This window comes from Chaetodon trifascialis, chromosome 2, assembly GCF_039877785.1.
Source record: "Chaetodon trifascialis isolate fChaTrf1 chromosome 2, fChaTrf1.hap1, whole genome shotgun sequence".
In the NCBI taxonomy this organism is placed as follows: Eukaryota; Metazoa; Chordata; class Actinopteri; order Chaetodontiformes; family Chaetodontidae; genus Chaetodon; species Chaetodon trifascialis.
Window position 1 is genome coordinate 12,483,696 of NC_092057.1, and position 22,869 is coordinate 12,506,564.

The 22,869-nt window shown below is 40.1% G+C and overlaps 1 protein-coding gene across 2 annotated transcripts in view; it reads right to left on the reverse strand.

The window, feature by feature from the left end:
- ctnna2 (catenin (cadherin-associated protein), alpha 2) overlaps positions 1–22,869 on the reverse strand; it is a 315,779-nt gene that overhangs the window by 221,969 nt on the left and 70,941 nt on the right. The gene's annotated exons all lie outside the window — the stretch shown is intronic.

A 22,869-nucleotide genomic window follows, 5' to 3' on the forward strand; every position in this document is an offset into this window, starting at 1 on the left:
GATTTCATCATAGGCTTTGATAAAGTATGTAAAGTGATCTGTGCCAGTATCCCAGTGGTACAAGAGAGCAGCATTTGCCTGCAGGGAGTCATCTCTGAAAAAGGATCAACAGCAGCATTATCAGTTGACCAAATAGAAAAAGATGCCAGGAGCCTGCTAACCAGCCAGTGTACTGGTTATATGGTTTAACACTAATTAGTGGAGCAGAGCGTATCAGAAAAGTAGGACAATGTGCCTCTTTCTGCATAAATAATCATGTGTGTTATTTCAATGGCACGTGTAGAGCATATGGAAAAAAATACATACGATTTCCACACAGATTTAATCTAACTAATTTCAATGCATGAAAAGAAAAACAAGCACAGGTTAAGATTTAGACCTTTGCTCACAAAATAGCTTTGAAAGATTGAGTGAGAAATATCAAACGGCATTTCTCTCCCCAAGAGGGGATAAAGTGTTTTGTAATAAATCCCTTCAAGGAGAAAACGGAAGTCAAACTAAAAAGCATCGTCTTAAAACCCCACAACTAAATCACATTTTTTTCCACCTCCCAATTATAACTACAAACATGGACATCTATCTCTATCTGCATTTGAGTTCATAATAGAGGTATATTTGCTTAAAGAACATGAAATGTGTTTTAAGACAAACAACAGCCAAATATTCACTGAGGCTTGTTTACAAATTTATTAAGATGTATGCAAATTGTAGCACTGAATGAGGCTGAATCGCTCCAGAAACAATCAGCCACCATGACTAAGATCAGCCAAACAAGAGGTACATAAAGAAGGTCGAGCACAGGGGAGCTTGACTTGGAGATACTAAATTTAAAGTGATATGCCACCAAAAATCTCTTTGGGCATAAAACACTCACTTCCTGTTGACTTGTGAGGTTCAGGGCTCTCTTTTTGAGGTAGCAGCCAGTCTCTCCTTTATTATGGACCTCTTAAGCACAATGTGAAACTACAGCGATATGTCTCATCTCCACACACCTCATATTGTTAGATTCTTTTGTATGACCTCTGCAGTGGGCAAATGACAGTATCTGTGAGTTATTGTACTATTTAAATGTGTCATTCGCAGCAGTTTGTGGCTTGATTGTTTGAAGAGGCAAGGTTATGCTCAACATTCTAGCTATAGCCATAGAAAACAGCACTCTGCCTCTTGTTTTAGCAAATTCAGACGGCTCAGCGCATATAGCTTTTGCACAGACACACAGCGAGAGGCTGTTATTTTTAGCTTTTTAGTTGTGATGAGAAATGCATTTGGTGCCATTTACAGTGTGTTCTGCAAGTGGGCAGCAGCTCACATTAATGAGATGGAAACAAAAGGGCTGGTGAGTTTATTTTGGTGACCCTGGCATGCTATGTAAAACATTACATAAGTAACTTCCAGAAACATTACTAATGGGGACAAGACAAGATACAAGAAACAGAAATGAGATGGTAGGAGATGGTATATACTGTCTCTCTATGAATAATAATCAAATTTGTTACAGTAGGTCCTATCATCTCTTTCACACTGAGATTTCAATCTCACCTAGAGGCAAAATTCTATATGATTCTCACCGATAGCATATTATATAGAGCGCAACAGGACTTAAGTTTAAACACGTGTTTTTTATCTGCAAAACCTTTCTGAAAACAATGTGAACACTGCAGGTAATAAAGCCATTTATTTTAATGTTGATCTTCATCTATTCAGTTCAGAGAGATAGGAATACCCACGGATCAGTGAATACAGACACCAGTCCCTGAAGCAGAACAACAATTTACTGTTTTTTCATATCCCCTTCCCATCTATTCACAGGGGAACATTTACCTAATAGCAATCTGAGTTCAGTTTTTCCATCCTGAGGTTCAACAAAACCAATTAAATAAATGCTTCAATTGCTCCAGCGCCCAGTTCGACCAAAGTAGCATTTTGGCGTCATCTAAGCTGTAAATAAACTAAACATTAAGCGATAACTCTAGGGGAAAAAGCCTTAGGATCGCGCTCTGTGGTATACATGACGAGCTTCACAAGCGTATGGAGCAAAGGTGCAGTGTTTGGTCCCTCCTCAGCCAGTCTAATCCTGGGGCAGGGTGACAGACTTGTCAAATGATGCACAATAAAATGTAAGGTAAGCGAGTGCAAGCACCGAGCATAACCTACTTTTCATCTTCAGCGGGCAGGAAAGTACAGTGCATGCAAGGTTTCACAGTGAAAAAGAGAATAGACGGGGAGGGGAGAGAGAGTTTGGGGCTACAGAAAATAAATACAGAAAATCAGATGGGAGGTAGAGATAGAAGGAGAGAAAAAGAAATGCAAAAAGGGAAAAAGAGACAAATACAGAACAGAAAACAGGCTGATTGTGCTTCAACATAAAAAGACTATCTGACTTACAAGATGTTATTTTTCTGTCCGAAACGTCAACAACTATCACTGACGTACTCATGGCTTTATTTCTTGTGCCTGCATTATGCATTTCCTCAAGGATACCATGACGACAGCCTAAAACCTTGAGCCGTGTGTAATGTATAGCCTTAATGTAACTAGAGTGGGTGTATAATTGATTCCATTCATTACCTTTATCTTATATTTCTCAAAATTCATAGCTGTATGGTACAACAGCAACAATAGTGAATGCAAACATGTATTCAGGACATACATTTGTTCCTTTTTTCACAGTGAAGTGTGGGGTAAAAAAAACAAGTTCATGGAACGCTGTTTACATCATGGAGTGCTTCTTCTGTTTCTTTCTTTGTTCTCTTTTGCTTTATGTCTTTGCCTCTTTCTTCCTGCCTGCATCTGAAATGGCATCTTCAATGTTTTCACAGTAAACCTCCACAGGTGGTAAATAAAGGTACAGTATGTAGATGAGATATGGTTACAGTAGCTGCTTCCAGTCTTATGCTAAGTGTCCCTGTGCTGGAATCAGAGAGGTGAAATCAGCTGTATGTTCATCTTTTCCAGTGACTGATCAAAAGATCTCTACATGTCGCAATGTCTAAATCCAAGCAAATAATTAAAGAAATAATGGCAACAGCTATTTCTTTTCTCATACATGCTTTTTGTTTTGTCAATATGGATGTCAAAATCACAAGAATATTTTGTGGGGAGGCAATACATTCCAATGTAGTAATTTCAAAAATGAACAGACAGGCTGCATGTGAAATCTACCACTGTGTAGCTCCCATTAAGTTGAATCCTCTTTGTAATGACAATAATAAAAAAAAACCCTTTTCCTTGTCTTGCCTTATGGCTATCTTTATGTCGACATCTACGTCAGATATTGGAGCTTTAAGAAGGCAAAAAGCAACAACAAAGCTCCATGCACTGTGGAAGTCAACAAAGAAACATGCAAAGCAAGAAAGAACATCAAGGGAAACTGAGAACATCCCTGACTCTACTCAATTGTTATTCCACACAGGATGTCAGGTTGCAATTATCACTGGGAGTTGGGAATAGGCAGAGAGCAGAAAGAGTATGCTGGGTTGACAAAGGCTGAGAGGTTTTCAAGGTAATTGGCAATGGCTGAAGTCACCCTCCGAGAAGCTCGCAAACGTGACTGATAGTGTCAGTTCCCTCAATGAGTTTCACAGTGTGAAACTCATTTTTTAAGACTTTTTGCTGTTTTTGCAACTCATTATCACTGACTTTGTTGTTTGCTTTAAAGGCCCAAACAAGCCAGAACTTGTGAAAAGGCTCTGACACGTTACAAAGTGACACTATCGAAACCTTCCCTTCATGCCTAACATAATCTGACCACAACCACATGTTTCAATTTACTGTGGTACCTCACAATGACGTCTTCCTTTGTCGATCATTCATTCATATATGCTCCTCACATACATTATCTTCCAAATAGTAAAGCTAAAACAGTATTATACAAATTGACATGATTTTTTTACTTTCACTTTTTCCCCTCTTCTCTAAGTTCACAGATCATGAAGCCTGTGAGCAGTGTAATTGGCAAATGGGGTTTCGGTGTATTGTTCAAGGATAATTCAGCAGAGCATATTTGCTTGCAATGAATTTTGAAGCCCATCATTGCACCATGTCAAAATCTTAAAACCTTCCTTAAGGAAAAGAGTAAATTCATCTTAGCATAATACTCAGGCAAATGTGCTCTTTGCTTTTTTTGCAATGTACTGTGCAGCGAACTGAAACGATTTCCAACCCGTTTGGAAAAAGATACATTGTAGTTTTTTGATAGGTTGTTTGCACAGAGCAGTTAGACAGATCTTACCTGCAGGCTGATGAAAGAGTGAAGTTTTTTTTCCTCAAGTCTAGGCCAGGCTTCAAGCCTGTAATTCAATGTGAATGTTGATTTTGACAGGGTATCAGGTCCAGAGGCAACCTTATGTTTGCCCCACAAAGGGTGAGGTTATTAGTTTGACCCCACTTTGGGGCATTAACCAGTGAGACAGGCCGCATGTCATATCTGCCTATGTCAAACGTGCCTTCCAGGACTTTCCAATATTTGATGACAACTATTTTGTCTAAGAGGGAAGTTCGGCAAAGTCTTGAACGTACCACTGTATTGCCGCTGGTGGCCCTATTCCAGGGTTCAAGGGCTGGTTGCTTGTGACTATTACGCTGTTTGACAAAGCTCTGCCCACACTGGCCCGGGAGGGGCATTAGTCATAACCCACTCTGTGATTGATTAACCTAATGAATGCCTGACTCAGGGTTCAGGTTTGGCCTCCTATTGTTACACAGTGGAAGGCAATGAAAACAGATTTGGAAGGGCCAACTTGTGCGGGTGTGGTGAATAATAGTGGATTAGTTCAGTCACTCTAAAACCACTAATCATCAATTAGAAATAGGAAAAAAGTTAAATCTTCAAACCAGAGGGTCCATGTGAGTGCTTTTACGATGGAGATCACATGACAAACAACATTAAATCTGGGCATGCACAATAATATCCTTATGCCATCCCCTTAGTGTAAAAATGCAAGTTAATGCTTGATGAGCCATGAAAATGTTCATCTGAGCTGTCACACACTCACAGCAATTGGCCACCTGTGCATGAATGTAAGTGCAGGCGAGTATAGGCAGGTAGATTATGTGCAGATTTTCCCCAAACCTTTGCTCCACATTTTGAAGTTTTCACAGCTTGTATACAATACACACCAGGAAATGACTGCACATGTGTGCTATATTATTTTGCAGCTTGTTTATTGATCTTTTGTACCAAGAGTACTTCCACTTTATAATAAGTCATCACTATGTTGACCAGATTCTGAGCTCGTCAATAACATATGGACTAACCTTTATACTATGAGTGTGTTTATGTGAGAGTGTTATATGCCTGCCTGCAAACCAAATTCCTTCTGGCTAGCAATAAAGTTGATGTTTTATTTGATGTACATAACTTGACTTTTTGGCTTTTGCTCTTTATATTGTACCATAACATCCAAAGCCAAAAAATAAATAAATTTAGATGAGCCTGTGCATTTTTTTTTTCACCCATCCATCTTTTCACCTGTAGACCTCCTGCAGCACACTAAATATTTCAAGGGCGAGCCTTTACCATGTCTTTATTGTAAAGAAAGCTAAACTGGGTAGTGCTGAATCTTTTATATGCAAAAACAGCATGACTTTGAGAAAGGAGAACGACTGTAAACACATGTGGTTCTTACAGGACACCATCTAGTTAACTGCACTGAATGTTTCATAGGAGACAGAAAGAAAAGCGGGTAAAACACAAGTTAAAAAAAGGACTTTCAATACACCTAATGGGTCAACAGACACAATGAGAGAAAACCAAGACCACAAATTCATGTTGAACACATGAACAGGTCGAGGAAGTTACTGAGTATACTCAAAAATCGACATATCAAACTTTGAGGTGCATGTAAGACACATTATCTTATATGCGTATTTGGGAGCTCAACCATTTCAAATTCTCCTACTGAAGAAAGCACAACAACACAACTGGTATACAGTATCCTCAAAAAAAACCCCACTGTCATCTTCAAATAGCTTTTTAAACTAAAAATATGGGATAATAAACATCTTAAAAAATACCTGGACGATGCAGTCATGTGTAATTATGTTCAATCACAAAAAAACTGGATAATTATAACTGGATTGCAATCAAACATTGTGGTTCAGAAACATCAATTGAAACATCAGCCATCAACAGTTACCAACAATTTCCTCTGTAATGCCGGTTTAAAAAAACCATGCCATGTACCACCTATTAGAATATAAATTTTAAATTTTCTATTATTTAGGTGTTTTTTTCCTTTGTTACACAGCTCAAAGAGAGAGAGAAAATAGTAGAGCTAACAGAGGCTGTAGGCATACCCATTGCATGGAGGACACTCACTGTCATTACATATAAATGGAATAACTACAATTACAATGGCAGATGCTTTTATCCAAAGTGACGTACATATGAGATTTTTATACATGACAAGCAAGGTTCTGGACAGGAGAGAACAAGTGCCTGAATGCAAATTTCTGGTCCAATTGGACATAGGTGTTACGAGGCAGTGCAACAAAGTAATGCATAGAGTGCATAGAGTGAATAGAGAGTTTTCCTGTTTTGTTTTTTTTTTGTTTTTTGTTTTAAGAAAGAAGGTGTTCAGTAAAGAGCTTGGTCTTTAGTCTTTTTCTTAAGATCGAGAGGGACTCTGCAGAACGAATGGCGTTTGGTAGCTCGTTCCACCACCGGGGAACTACAGAAGAAAAGAGTCTAGCAAGAGATTTAGGGCCTTTTGAGCTGGCAACACCAGGCGCTGTTTCTGGGCAGAGCACCGTGATCAAGGAGGAGCATAAACCTGAATGAGGGGGTTCAGGTACTGTAGGTCAGAGCGGTTTTGGTGGCAATTCTGTAGGTGAGCATCAAGGACTTATACCTGTACTTGATGCAGGCAGCAACTGGGAGCCAGTGGAGGGATATGAACAGTGGAGTGACATGTGCTTGTTTGGGCTGGTTGAAGACCAGGCGAGCCACCGTATTCTGGATCATCTGCAAGGGTTTTAACAAGCATGCTGGGAGCCTGCCAGTAAGAAATTGCAATAGTCGATAGGGTTGGGTGGTAATCTGGTAATAAGTTATCCCGCGGTATCTAAAAATAGCAACGGTATCAGTTTCATTACCGTCATTAAAAAAAATGCAGCGCATATAGGTCTATAGGGGCCTAACATAATTGTAGCATCGTAATAACAAAAATGAAGTCCACTCCGTTCAATGTATCTGGTTGAATTTTTACTAAGGAAAAGGTGACTGTGCAAAAGTACATGTTAAAAAAATGAACCTGAGCAGTTTTACAGATGTTTTAACACAGGTATGTCCATGCGCTCATTCAGGCGCGTCTGAGCAGATTACCGTTATCTCGTCCAAGCATACGGAGAAACTCCTCTGTTGAAAACATTTTTTCAGCCTTTTTTCAGCTTGCTATTGTTCTTAGCTCTCGTAAAAGGACGAAATGCAAATAAAACAGTAAAATAACACTTCGGGCTGCTCAGCAGAGTCCTCTGTGAACGCTCTGCTCATTCATGAGACAGAGTGTTGAAACTAACTGCGTGGTTACTCCGGTCAATAGCTCAGTGACCCGCCCAAATTCACCATAGAAACACCAATGACGATCCAGAAGGAAGTAACCCCAGAGATAGGTTATTGCATGAAAAGCTTTCCCTCCATTCTAGAAACCCCCTCCTCTTTATGTAAGTTTTTGTCAACAGAGGTCACATGCTCTTTAAAAGTTAGTTGGTCATCATTCATGACACCCAAGTTTCTGGCAGATTTTGCGGGAGTGAGCAGAGCTGAGTCAAGTTGGATACCGATCTGTTGTTGTATAGAGGGACTGGCCGGGATGACAAAGACCTCAGTCTTTGACAGCTTAAGCTGAAGATGTCGCTCATTCGTCCATGCCGAGATATCGGTGAGGCATGCCGATATCCGTGCCGAGACTGTGGGGTCGTCTCGCAGGAACAAAAGGAGGAGCTGGGTATCGTCAGCATATGAATAGTATGAGAAGCCAGGTGAGCGAATGACTGCACCAAGTGTGGTGGTGTATATTGAAAAGAGACTGGGTCCAAGCACCAACCCTTGAGGTACCCCTGTGGACAAGCAGTGGGATTTAGACACTTCCCCTCCAAATACTGCAAAAGATTTCCCTGAGAAGTAGGACTCAAACCAGTGGAGAGCAGATCCTGAGAAGCTGAGCTCAGCGAGTGTGGAGAGGAGGATTTGGTGGTTAACAGTGTCAAAGGCAGCTGATAGGTCGAGCAATAGTAGAACAGAGGACTGACCAGTAGCTCTAGCTGATCGTGGTGTTTCCACTACAGATAAGAGAACAGTCTCCGTAGAGTGTCTGCGTTTGAAACCGGAAAGAGTCAACATCCACATACAATGCTGCAATTAAACAGAAAACTTAAAGGAAACATACTTTCTGATTTGATAAATCCATTGCTTGAATGTTTCACTTCAATGAAATGTAGCAACCAGCCAAAAGACACTGTTCCAAGGAAATCAAATGCCTGACATGTGAGTGATCACTCTGAAGTATGGCTGTACGTGCTTACTGTTGGTGCTTCAGCACTGCATGTTGACAGTGGAGTTATCAGAGAACATATAATGAACATATAATACAGCTGTCAAAGTGATGTATAGCCAAGAGAAAAGATCATTCATTCATTAAAAAAACAAGGTATCCAACCATAGTTAATTAAGAACTCTGATATCAGCAAAAGCCCAGCTGGCACAAGTGTAGTCTCCTCCAGGATGTTCACTCATACACTGTACAGCAGCTTGACCTCAAAGGAATTGTAAAGCTCTACTTTTGGAAAAGACGTTCATGCCTGAAATTGTCTTCCCTTGGTCCTTAGAGAACTATGTAAATTATTAAGTTAAGTGGTATTGTCCTGTTTGTCGCAGCTACATGTTGTGTAGTAAACATACGTTGCTGTGGAATGTAGCAAAATGTCCGCTCCATGATAAATATACCACACACAAATATCACATTAAAAATCAAAAAGTAAAGCATTGCTGAATAATTAATAAAGAAAAGAAAATGAAGGGCCAATTGGAGCACAGAAAGGAAAAGACACATGAATTAGTAAAATAGTGTAACTGGCAGGAAATCAAGCTAAAAGCACAGTATTCCTAAGAATAGAGAGAGTGTGCCCCATTGAGCTCTCTGCGGTCAGTCTGAATACATTTTCACAATAAAGCCCACAACTAACCCCCCCAACCCTGAAACATGTACACAGACACTTGCTTGTTAAAGCATCGCGGAAACATTAACAAGACTGGGATCACTGTACACATTTTAATTAGAAGTGCATTTTGAACAAAGACAAAAGCCGTCCCAACTGCTAACAGGAACATATTCAGTCAACAATCTGACTCCATTCTCCAGATGTCTTCAGCGTGTTTGAGGAATTACAGTATGTGAATATTATGAGCAGTGTTGTTTATTTGGAAATGGAGGGGGGGGGGGGGGGGGGGGGGGGCAGCCAAGCAAAGCATACAGAATAGTTTTTCATGGTAGATGTACCACTTTGACTCAAACTTTCAGAAGGGAGACGCCTCGCAGTGGTCAGACGTCCTGATTAACGACTGAACTTGTATCCTGCTGGTTTAATTATGTCAAGTCTGAATGTGACCTGCCTCATGTAGGTTATATCTAAGGGGAGATATCACAGTTCTGCATATAATCAACTTCCATCCATCCATCCATTTTCTATGCCGCTTATCCCTTTCGGGGTCGCGGGGGGGCATATAATCAACTTGATGGGAAAATAAATAATAACTTTCAGTATAATCAAAATTTTTACATAACATTAGCAAATTTAGTTTTTTGTGGGCAATGTTCTCGTAATGTATGCCTGAAACTTGTATTCAAATGCACGTTGTTTTGAATGTTTATATCATCCAAGCCGTAAACAGTACCTCTTCGCGAACGCTATTCCTGTTATTGCAAGCACAACTTGTCCCCTGGCAGGTTTGCACTATTTGACATTTCGTTGCTTCCCCTTCTGCTTTTTTTTTTCTTTTTTTTTTTTTTTTTGCCTTGATACGTTTGCTCAAAAAGTGAGACAGTGATAGCAGACAAAACGACACCCCAATTCACAGGAGTTTCAGTGGGAGAGCAATGGTTTTTTTGTTTCCTCTTTCTGGCTCAGACATATCTGACATGGCAGGTGCAGGAAACAGAACTAGAGAAAGTGACTCCATCCATAGTCTGCATCCAGGCGTTGTTACCATGACAATCTCTGAAACACTATGTCATAAAGCAGTGAAACGAAACCTGTTTTTTTTTTTGTTTTTTTTTGTACCTACCTAAAAACCAACTGAAGGTCACCTGTCTTTGAACAAATTAATGGCTACGGTATATGAAGTGCAGCACATTGGGCCTGAAAAACCACTCACCAAAACAATGTACTCTAAACTAATATGATCCTCAACCGTGATACTCATGATACTGAAGGTGTGCTATAACTTGTATTCAAAACTGTGTAGGTTAAATTATGAGTGTGTGCCCGAATGTTTATTAATGTAACAGATGCACATAGACAGAGTCATAAATCACAGAGTACAGTAGCATAATAAGGCCAACAAGGCTCCTCGCTTGCCCAGGTAATGGTAGTTGGAACCGTGCCCAGTCTCTCTGGCAGCAGAATGTGAATGTGGACCCACAGTAAGCTGCAGGGGAGCATTGGGCGGGGGTGGGTTTGAGTGGGGAAAAGGGTTTGGAACGACACGCTAGACAGTCTCCAATATTTCACTGTACTGGTTGCTGGCATGGAAATATTGGAACTTTTTCCTTTGACCCTTAGATCGCAAGAACAGCTAGCATTTGGTTTAAAATGTCAGTCGTGATATATTGAATATTTTTATCAAAATGCTTTACCAAGACACATACTTGCATTTACTCAGAAAGACTTTTTGCTTTAACAAATTAAGCATGACATGTTCAGTGGCCCTGTTTTACCCTCAACTCCAAAATGACAAACTGCTCTTAAAGCATTTTTTTTTTTCTATCCCTGAGTTCCCATGGAGTTAAAGCCATTAAGGCCAGTGAGCAAACTGCACGTCAAATGAAGCTTTTAGTGCAAGTTCAAGCAGCCAGACAATTATCATTCTAATTTCCTAATCGCACTGGGTCTTTGCCTCTTATTATCCAGAGAATGCAGTGGTTTACGTTCATGAGTCTACCAACCGGTGATTATCATGGCTGAACAGTATTCAGCTATCTCATCTGTTGTATCTCTTTGCTGTCATTCTCATGTACTGTATGTCACTTCACCCCTCATGTGTTTTCCATGGTTTAAATACAACCTATTTGTTAATGTATTTAAGGTTGAACATCCATTTTACCGCAAAAATGGCCCATTAACAACAATCATATGACTTAGTCATGGGAATGTCTCTTCATTTTCTTTATACATCAGTGTATCATGTTATAAGAAATGACAGAGCTGTGAAAGCCTTGAAATACTAATAACACTGCTGACACTGTCAAACAAATGGCCTAATTAACTAGGGTAGGATGACAGCACTGTAACACTGCAGGTAAAGTGCCACAGGGTGACTGAATTCAGACGCATAATGCAGGTTTCCCTGTGCTTTATTTAATGATTAGCTAGTCTAATGCCAATCAGCCGTGTTGTTATGATGCTGTTTGTGGAAGCTGCCAAGCAAGTAGGAGCAAGTCCTACAGATGGTCATTTGGCAACAGTGTCCAGTTGTTTAAAAGAGGACACATACAAGGGGTCATCAGCAAAGGCACACCTGCCGTCTTCCCCACTAATCTCATTTGATGTGTTCGGGAGATAGGTGGAATCAATGTTTTCTGGAAGTCAGTCTGTTCCGCTATACCCTGAGTCCAGTAAATAAAAGAACATGAAGTCAGGTTACAGAAAAAAGCAAGACATTTCTCAAAAAGACATCACAAAAAATAGAAACGATTAGTGGAGCTGATGCAGGAAAAGCACATCAACATGTTTGAGTAATGAATTTGCATGTTTCTGCAGAGTTAAAGCTAACTGGGCACTTTGCTTCAGCCAAAGCTCACCTTTTCAATGACCAATACAGTCTGTAGAAGACATTTGTTAAACATTACATTTAGATGACATATATTGCACATTACTCTAATTATATTTTATTATCTGACAGGCATTTACTTGGATCTCTCTATGATGTCACCTATTCTATGTATCTGATATTGTAAATATACTAAATAATAATTCCAATGTCATTGTTTTTTTTTTTCCCTGTGTAGCTGGTGCTGTTTGTTTTTATTTTGTAAAAAGTATACCAAGTTGCCATGGTAAAAAACTTTGAGCAAAGATTTAGCAATGAGTAGGCAATGAGTAGAAACCTCACAGAAAAGAAAAGGTAGGGCACCTATTCACTGAGACAATAGTACCAATCTCCAGGTTTTATGTCCCTAAGAGAGACTCATTGTTGGAAGTGGGAGTGATTATGTTTGCCGTCTAACAACAGCAAACAAAACAAAACAAAACAAAACGCAATGAAGTACGAAGACAACAACTGCACATCAATCAGTCTTCTGAGATTCTGCAGAAGAGGCGATTAAGTGACCTCTAGCCCTGGTTTACTGAGTCTGTGTTACCCATAAGATCTTGTTACAGACAGATATCCCCCCTTTCGCTCTTTCAGAACCAATCTCTAAATACCTGTGACAGTGGCCTTCACAGTTTAACCTGGGCCAAGATGTCAGGGAGTGAAAGTACTGATAGTGCCATACCTGCCAGCGACTGACTGCCTTCACAGCAAGAGCAGTGGGAGAAGAAAAAGTAATAATGTAATATTGCACTTTCTGTTATCTCATCATCAGGTGTGACAGACCTTTTTACTCCACTGGCTCATACTGCCCGCACAGGAACTCCTGAGTGCTCTTCACACATGAGCTATTAAGAATGCATTATAAAAGTTGCCTTTTTCCAGAACTATCCTTTCGTATGCAAAGATCTTTAAATGACAAACATCGTCATTCAGTTACTTAAATGGCAGTCAACCGTCAGCCACGGGGCTTTCTGTGCTGGTATAAACTCCAGGCTGTGACTGGCTACACCATAATGAGAGGGGTGTTAGAGGGGACTGAATGATCTTGGAGTGTGGGGGGAAGTAAGATACAATGTCCCTTGCCTCTGGCAGAGCACAGCAGACGAAACAGGCAGATGTTGACGTCTGAGTTCTTGCACTCTGGTGATGCCCATACATAGGCACAACAGATAATTGTCAGGAAAACTCAAGAAGATCCTATTTTTTCAAGAACTGCAAGCTAGCTACCCTCTCCACTTCCACAGTAATTGCAACATGCCACATCAGCTCCTGAAGGTACAAAACAAAACAAAACAAAACAAAACACTTAAACATGAAACATGCCACAGAGGTCTAGGGAGGGGGGTAATTATTGCCACCATGGCTCACCTGCAAATCCCCATTCATTAAACCACTGTTTATGGCAAGTACAAAGAAAAAGTAAAGGTAATTAGAAATTACAGGGATGTAAAGATGTAATTAACATTTCAATTTATGCTTGTTTGTCCTCCCCTTTGCTTTAGGGGGCCAGCGAAGGAGAAAAGGGGTCAGGAGAAAAAGAGGACTTTATTAATTACACTACAGGAGTTTGACTAGACCCTTGTATAAGCTCTGTAGCAGCATCAGACTGATGCTCCCGTGTCTTAATGAAGATTAAGACCACTCACAATACTGCAAGGTATTTGAACTTCCACAGTGACCAGGGAAAATGATGTTACGAACTCTAGGCACACTCTGTCTTCGTCTCCGGAGATGCTGCCATGACTCCCTATATCTAGCGCTGTTCCATCAGACATGCAGACACGCAGTAACAAGGGCTTTTACATTCAGCAAAGCTGCTGCAGCATAACTGTATGAATAACTGAAGGACAGTTATGGGATAAGGCATCAAAGATGGATTTTTTTCTGTGTATCTCTTACTCTTTGAGGGCCTGTGGGTGAAATGCTTATCGGATTACTTGCAATAGAGGTCTCTAGAGGTCAGCAAGCGCGTGCATCAGTTAAGTCACTTCAGTGCATAGTTAGGATATAAGTGTTCATGACATGAAGATTAGTACATCAGTGAATCAAAAGCACAAACTAGCATAAACTAATTCTCATGCACACATTAGTTCTTAGTAAGTATATGCCCCAGTTAACTCAACCAACCGACACAGCTAGTCACATAAAAAACCTATTTAGAGTGATGAGTGAAGGAGGTAAAACGTAATATCATATGTGTCGTATCTGACCTCTGACCACACCCTGCATCACCACTGGGTGTAAGCGCTCTGTTCACCTGTAACCACACAAAACTGTGACGTCACATGGTGTTAAGTTACTCGTAAGTGACGGAGGGAAGGTAACTGGGGAGACTTTTAACAACACTGCTTTTGATTTGTCCTGCAAATGTTTGCTGGCAACTGATTTACACATTCCTAAAGTCTTTACAAGCAAAGGCTTTCTTTAAGTTTAACTGGTGGAGTAAATCACTGCTTTGAAGGTGGTGAGCAGTTACTCAGACCATAGGAAGGATTTTACACACAGACATATCATAACATTATTGATGGATTTACAAACAGCTGGTGAAACTCAATACACGTTCTTTTTTTTTTAACCGATTCCACATTATGAATGATATGAAATAAATACTGGAGGCAAAGCCAAAATCTCCAATACAAAATGCCATACTCTGTTATATATGTACATTACTGTATACATTACAATATAAAGTATTGATTTGGGATAGATCATTCAACATTTCTGAATATGAACACTGAAACTGTCTTCTAATGTAGACAATTATTCAAAACCCATTCCAGTGACAATCATTAGAAAGGCTTTTTTTAGAGAATATGTAAAATAGTAAATCAAACTCTATTCTGATGTTTTCTCCCCTCTGTTTTGATTATGAATAAATGAATATACATAGCGCTTCACACACTGAAGATAAACCGAGTACCACAGGATGGAAAAGAAGAGAGGAGAGAGAGATAAAGAGAGAGAACTTTGACACAGTCATGAATGCGGGCTAAAGGTTTTTAACGAGCGCCCCCTGAGGCACACTGGCAATCTGGAGCACTAGAACTTTTCCTGGTTGGTTGCTGTACCTGTGGGCTGGCAGTGAGAGGCAACACCAATGAGAACAGATAAAATCATGAGCAGAGCTGTTTGATTCTTCATCACACAGGTGTATACCACTTTTTTCTCTTGCTCTGTGCTTGGAAGATGCTTTTTCTTTGCATTCTGTTCTCATGTCTGTCATTTCTGCTTGTGATGTGAAATAAGCAATCGTATCATGGATAGATAATAAGCAGTTTGTTTAATATACTGCATGTAATGGACCATATTGGTGCTGATGAATCACAGAGCAGTGTATGTATGAGTAATCTTTAATGTATGTAGTTTTTTTTTTAAAAGAAAATGAATCCATATTCTTCACCTGACCGTCCGACAGCACAAATACAGGTCTCAGACTGTCGGCAGAATAACATAGCAGTCGCTCAGCCTTAGAAGCATCGGGAGGCCATGTCCAGTTTCCTCTGGAGCGGACATAAATATACATATCCCTTTATAATTGAAAACCATGCAGGCACATGCAGACTTGTCTACATTTGAATATGAATACAGTTCTCATTTCATTTTCTGCTTTTTCAAATTTTGTCGAGCAAAACGATAACCCCAAACCTCACTCACTGCCACCCGTTCAATAGAAATCATTCTGCTAGACACTGCCTCTGTCCCTCCCAACGACCCAGCCCCCTTCACTCTCTCCCTTTTGTCCAAATCCAGCTGTTGTCAGAATCTGCACTTCATGCAATGACTTCTGGGACTTGAAAAAAGCATTGCCTCTATACAAGCAAATCTTAAGGATATGTTTCTTCTGTACACACGGAAGAAATGTGAAAGGAAGAGTACATATTTTTCTAACCTAGTTTTATTGTCACAGTGTTGGTCAATAAAGCTCAAAAAGTGCAAGCCTCAGCCACATTGTAAGCAAGTCTCGGACAGAATGTCAACCTTTCAAAAATTTGTATTTGAATGTTTACGCAAAAGTGATCGTTCAGTGTTATTACATTAATAATCCATAACAACTGCTGCAGAGCCTCTCTTAGGGCTAAACCTGTAGGCTGACCTGAGCGTCTGACTTTGTAGTGTTTGTCGTGGGCTGTGGGATGTGACCTATGGCCAGTTTAACTAAGAGGTCTGTCATGCAGACAGTCCATAAAGGAACAACAAGAAGGTGTTCTTGTTATTGAAAGAAATCGTTTTAGGCTTGTATTTCCTTTGCACCATTGGACTGAGTGTTCATGCTGATATATCTTATACTAAGAGATATATTTACTGGACAAAACAGTAACAATACTGTATGAAGCATGCTGCATGAGCTTTATTTGAGTGTATTTATGTACACTCAAATAAGTGTAAGTGTATTCTTAAGTATTTATTTTAGTGTAAATACTTAAGGTTTGGTTACTCTTTGCTCAAGTGAAAACAAAGGAAATTTGTAAAAAATGTCTGTCTGAAATGATTAAGCCCATTCAGGCTCAAGAGATAAGCTATGCATCGAGTGTCCCAATCTGTTGTTAATGAGAGCAGTGGAAAAAGTAATCCTGTGTAACAGGCATGTGTTACAGGTCCTGACAAGACTGTTATACTTGAGGTGTGGACTCATTGGTCCATTATTCAGTATAATGAGGTTTTTGTAAATGATCTCTACTTGAATTCTGACCTTTCTGTCTTTTTCCTATAGCAGCAGCAAAACTTAATAATGACTTGTGAATTTTAAACAAGTAAATATGCTCACAATATACTGAAATGTTTCTCTGTCTTTGGAACATGAATGTCAAGAAGATTTTATGATTTATGCCTAATACCAAAAAAGTTGAGAAGCTGTATAAATCATATATAAAACAGAATGTGATAATCCTTCTTGACATTTACTCAACATTGACAACAGCACAAAGACAATATATTTAATATCTACATAATCAGCTTTGTTGATTTTTGTAAATATCTGCTCATTCTGAATTTGATACAGCAGCATGTTTCAAACACGCTGGGACAGGTGCAGCTGAAGACTGGAAAAGTTGTGGAATGCTCCAAAAACACCTGTGTGGAACATTCCACAGGTAAACAGGCTCATTGGTAACAGGTGATAGTATCATGATTGGGTATGAAAGCGGCATCCTGGAAAGGCTCAGTTGTTCACAAGCAAGGGTGGAGTGAGGTTCACCACTTTGTGAACACATGAGGATATGACTACATGGGCTCGGGAACGCTTTGTGAAACCATTTTCAGTGAACACAGTTTGTTTGCAAATGATTGCACACTGTTTTTATTTATGTTTTATTCAGCATACCAACTTTTTGGAATTGGGGTTGTATGTGTTTCTATAACGCCTCATGTAATCCCATGTGTGCTATGACAGAAATAAAAGAAGTCAGGACCTATCTTGCCCCTGGAACAAGAGCCTTTATTCTACCCACATTCTTTACATCAGAGAACTCTGTACTTACTGCTCCTTCAGAGTACAGTTGGAGCTGTGACTGACGGATCACACTGCTGACAACAGATCAAAAGTGCATGATTGTTTTATCTCTCTGCCCCTCTTTCTTTACTGCATCTCATACTTTCCTTTGCTGAGCTTAATATATACCAGCAGCATATCTAACTATTCTTTTATTCTTTTTTTGGTCGGACTGCAGCAAAGCGGTGCCAGACAGTCTGACCTTGATTTACTCTGTGAGTGATGAAGTTACACCATTGGTTGGTTAAGTGTTGGAGTTTGACCATTGGCCTTTCAAAATGAATGGGCGTGAACAGTTCACAATTTCATCCTAAGGAGCACATTGACCATACAAGGGCTAGCCATATCCTAGGCTTCGACCTAATCTTGTTTTCCCTTTGTCTGTGTTTTGCTGTTGGTGTGTGTGTTCAATGCACACTATTTGTTGCTCTTTTATACAGTAATCCTGAATTAGCCATGAGAAATCTGGAGCTTTCATCATTTAATTTGATTTCAGGGTGGCTTTTAAAGGTATGCAGAGGTTTGTTAGTTTTTTTTTTTTTTTTTTTACCTCTAGTAGACACAATGGAGCTTTATTTGATGAGAGGGCCCCTGTTTTGTTTGTCTCGTGCATGTACACGAGGATGCACACCCTGTTGACACTGGACATTTAAAATACTTAATACCTAGTATTTTATATGAAAGAAAATACATTCAACACATTGTTAGACCTTGAGGATACACAAAATGCCTGTTACTGTGATACAATGGATGTAAAATGAACTTCAGTTTGTTAATAAAAACTACACAGGGCACCTTACACATCTGCTCAGGGACAAAGGATGGAAATTATCATTGTACCTCTGGTTTACTGATAAATGTTTCAAGGATGCTTATGTGTATGTGACTTGATAATGTTTATTTTAGAAGAGCTGTCAGCTTCCTTCCCCTAAATTAACTTAGAGATACAACGGTGATGAACAAATGTTGAAGTAGCAAACAGTGAGGCACGGCATGAAGCATGGCTGTGTCATTTGCACTAACAGACTGAACCAGAACATCCCACTGAACTAGCATTTAATAGAATTAAGGGTTGCGCAAAGCCAGCACAAAAGAACAAGACTGGCAGTAAATTTGCAAATAATATTCTCTACATCACTCATTTTCTTATTTGCAAAGCATGAAAAGCTTTAGATCAGTGAAGCCGCACACTGATTTCACACATGCAGATTACATCATGGACTTTAACTCAAGATGTACAATCATTTGTTTGATGTTCAATCATCTGTTTGGGTTTCATATGATTCACTAAATGAGAGGGGATGTATCAGCAGAGCATCCACGAGCGAATATGCAGCTGAATATTTACCTCTGTGTGGAGAGGCAATGGGGATGGGGAACAGGCAGCCAGTGGTCTTGGCAAGGAAGGAAGGATCATTTTCAAAAGTTCCTCATGAACTGCTGCAGCTTTTGCAAGATATAGAAGAGGCTCACAGCCTCATCTGTGGTTGGATGCCATTGAGAATGAAAGTGACACAACAACTGCATACAATGGCGATGTGCACACTGCGGATGCTTTACTAGGCACCATTACAAGATTTAAAATACCGGAAAAGGGATAAAGGCAAAAGATGTGGAACTAACAAGATGAAGACATAATGCCGGGAAAAAGCAAGGGTATGAAAGAGAGAAGTCAATTTCATTGCTGCGAAAGAAGTCTTGACAATGAAAGCTATGCTGATGAGAGGAGAGGCATCATCTGACTCCAGCTAAGTCATCATTCAAGGAGCACCTCCTTTTCAACCAAGACAGTCGAAAAGAAAAAGTCACAAATTGAAAAGGAAATACCTAAAGAACTCACTGTGTTAAACCTTGAGATTATCAGAGCGTAAGTTTAATGAGAACTTTTACTTGACGTCTTGGTAATAGGAACACAACCTTGTCCTTCAGGGAATTTAAAGTTTTTAATTGTGTTTTGGTATGATGAAACAACATTGCATTAACAAGCAGTAGCAGTCAGAAAATGTCTCTGTCGTTTTTTGTTTTTTTTTCCTTTTCCTTCTTAAGAATTGGAAAACAAAACAGAACCAGAGGAGAATAACTGGCTTCAGTTAGGATCTGGGAGAGCTGGGCTCTGGATCATCGCTGTATGCGGATGTACTTACTGCCACAGAACACTCCATTATCTCAAAATGACAGCTAAATTGGCCTGTCAACAAAGCTACACTCATCTAAGCAACTTCACTGGTGCATTAGTGCTTCTTCCAAACGTAGATCAGGGATATGGGGCATCTCTTCCATTCTGGAAGCCACAGGGGGAAATTAGAGAGATTCTGAGTGCTGCACCATTCAAACAAGCAGGCTTGGCTATTGGCTGATTTCCTGTCCTTCAGATAGAAATCTAAGCTGGGCTACTTAAGTATCTTTATGACTGCCTGAAGTTGAGGTGAAAGAAAAAATGATTGAACCCAGTGCATCAGGGGGAACAAAGTCCTGCTGAAGAATATTAGTACACAGTTGATGGTGTGTTATTTAGAGTCAGCACTTTCCTTTGACTGCTCCAACTTCAGCTTTTTTAATGGTTTTGTCCTAATCTAGCATCATAAATCAAAATCATAATTGCAGCTCTTAGCTGCAGCATGAATAGCTGTCCTGTTTATCTACTGACTTACCGTATCTACAGAGGCTAAGCAGGTAAGTTAAGTCAGCCAACTTTGAATTTAAGTGTTCTTGCTTTAACCTCCTGTGAATTAAATTTCTTGAATGTATGTCTGGCAAATCCTTGAGGCAATGCCACTATCTCTGTTCCAGGCTGTGGAAGACTGGTCCATCCCCTGAGAGACTGCACACCCCCTCTATGCCTCAGGTTTATCAGACACTAAAAAAAACTCTGTGTTGTGTAAATTAATGCTTGCTGGATACTTAAGACTAAGCATAATTAAAAAGGTTGCTACATGTATGCTATAAAGTTTGAATGCCCAATGCAGTACATATAGATATGTAAATATCAGACATTCATCTTGTGTTAGGTCATAAAATGTCCATACCATGGAAAATCTGTAGAAGTTTCTCTGGAGAAAAGAAACTATTTAGCATTTCTATACAGTCACACTTTGAGGTAGAGAAGCTCAGCTTAGCAACATGGAGACTGAAAATCAGACAAGCAGCTCATTTATAATCTTTTGGTTAGGTTTTGTCTCAAATCCACCAGGAGTTCCCTGCCAGATTTATCCCTTTGCAGAAAAGCTAGTCTCCATAACAGGACTCTGTGCTTGTGTATATGCATGTGCATGCCCACATTATTGTTGAGAGTAGTGCAAGAATATGTGCGGGAGGAAATAGTGCATTTCAGAAAGCCATCAAAACCTTTAAAAGCACTGTAGCTTCATGTGGCCTGCAAGGACAGTCAGATTGGCCTTAAACAGAGACACTGTCCTCACCTTCCATCTGTGTTTGCGTGTTTAGCTGAATAATATAAGAGAAATTTGACCAGAGGAGGGTTCATTCTATACTTTAGCATTCTCCTAAAGGCAGAACTAGACAGTATGTTTCAATAAAAACTTCCTGGTGTGTGTGTGTTTGTGTGTTGTGAGGACATAAATCTGTTAACATAGTCACATTGTGGGGACTGTGTAAATAGATACTTATTGGGACAAAAACTCAAGTCCCTGTAATGTAAATAATTAAATTTTACGGTGACGACTTGGGTAAAGATTAGGGCAAAGGTTAGGTTTAAATTAAGATCAGGGTAAAGGTTAGGTTTAAATTAGGTTAGGTTTAAAGATTAAGGTAAAAGTTAGGGTTAGGCAGGTAGTGGTTTCCAGGAAATGAGTGTAAATCTATGTAATGTCCCCAAAGGGAATGATGGAAGCACAAGTGTGTGTGTGTGTGTGTGTGTGTGTGTGTGTGTGTGTGTGTGTGTGTGTGTGCGTGCGTGCGTGCGTGCGTGCGTGCGTGCGTGCGTGTGTGTGTGTGTGTGTGCGTGTGTGCGTGTGTGTGCACGCGCTGAGTGGGCAAGCTGGCAGGTGGGGCTCCTACAGAGAAGACCTTGACTGGAAGGCAAGATACCTTCAAAAAAAAAAAAAAAAAAAAAAAAAAAAGCAATTTCCTGCACCCACACAGATCCCAAGAGTTTTATGCTGAGAGAGGTTTAAAGACGCAGCTGGGTATTTCACTTTGGCTGCTGATGCCATTTAATTTAGGATAGCTGTCCATTTAAGGACAGTGGTTCGAACAAACTCTGACCACTCCGTTTATCATTTCTTTCATTCTAACTGAGGATGTGAACCAAGAAAAAATGTGTGAATTTTGTTTCTAACATGCAATGCTAACAGAGATAAATGAAAGCCACGCTTCCATGTGTGGCAATATTTGAGGATGCATTGGTCTGATAAACCATCTCATGTATTATGATAAATGCCTTCAAGTGCTTTCACTGTGTTGTGTGCATCATAGAGACATGTAGGTTCAAATTGCCATAATGCCTTGGCAGAACATCAGTCAGTCTAATGCACCAAGACTGAATCTATAACTGAAGATAAACAAGAATTCCTGAAAGCTGCAAACTGAGCTTCACGGAAAAGAGGAGTGGAAAGGCTGATCAAAATGGACCTAAGGCTATAAGCTCCAACTGTAACTAGTATGGATCTCTGCATCCTGTTTAGCAATGAGCCCACACGCTCTCCTCCACAGCTCACCTTATTGCCATTAAGACAAGACAGGCAGTGGCTAATTACTGTATTGCAACAAACAAACCAATACTTCTCTATTTCCCTGGTCATGTCCCATTACTTCAGCTTAGTTCCCCTATTCATATTTCTCTTGACAGGTGCATCTGTCCATGGAAAATGAGGCAGCAGTTTTAATCGGCAGGCAGAGGATGTCGTAATTTAGAGGCGTACCTCTCAGCTAACACGTGGTTCAGCCAAGGTGAAAATGACAGTGGGAGTGGAGTTTTATTGAACACAACGGGGTTCTTGTCAATAACGCTGACACTTGGAGTTGTGCTCGATGCTGTTATTAATGCTTGGGGTCCGTTCGCATCTGTACATGATTGTGCATCTGCGCATGTTTATGCCTGACCTTCCGCAGCAAGTACTCAGCAGCTGTGTACTCAGGATATACTCTTTCCTCCCTTCCAGTTTCTCACAGGCTACCAAAGAATGTGTTGAACACCCACACATTCAAGCGCCGAATCAATGCGAGTCAAGGAGAGTAAAGAAATCGGGAAGAAGGAGAGACAATGCGGAGGGAGAGAGCCTCTGAGAGCCTCTGCTTGCGTGTCTGAGCATGTGCACGTGCAAGAGAGGAAGAGGAATGCGGGAGAGAAATAAGTGAGAGCTTGAAATGAGACAGCAAGGATAGGAGTGCA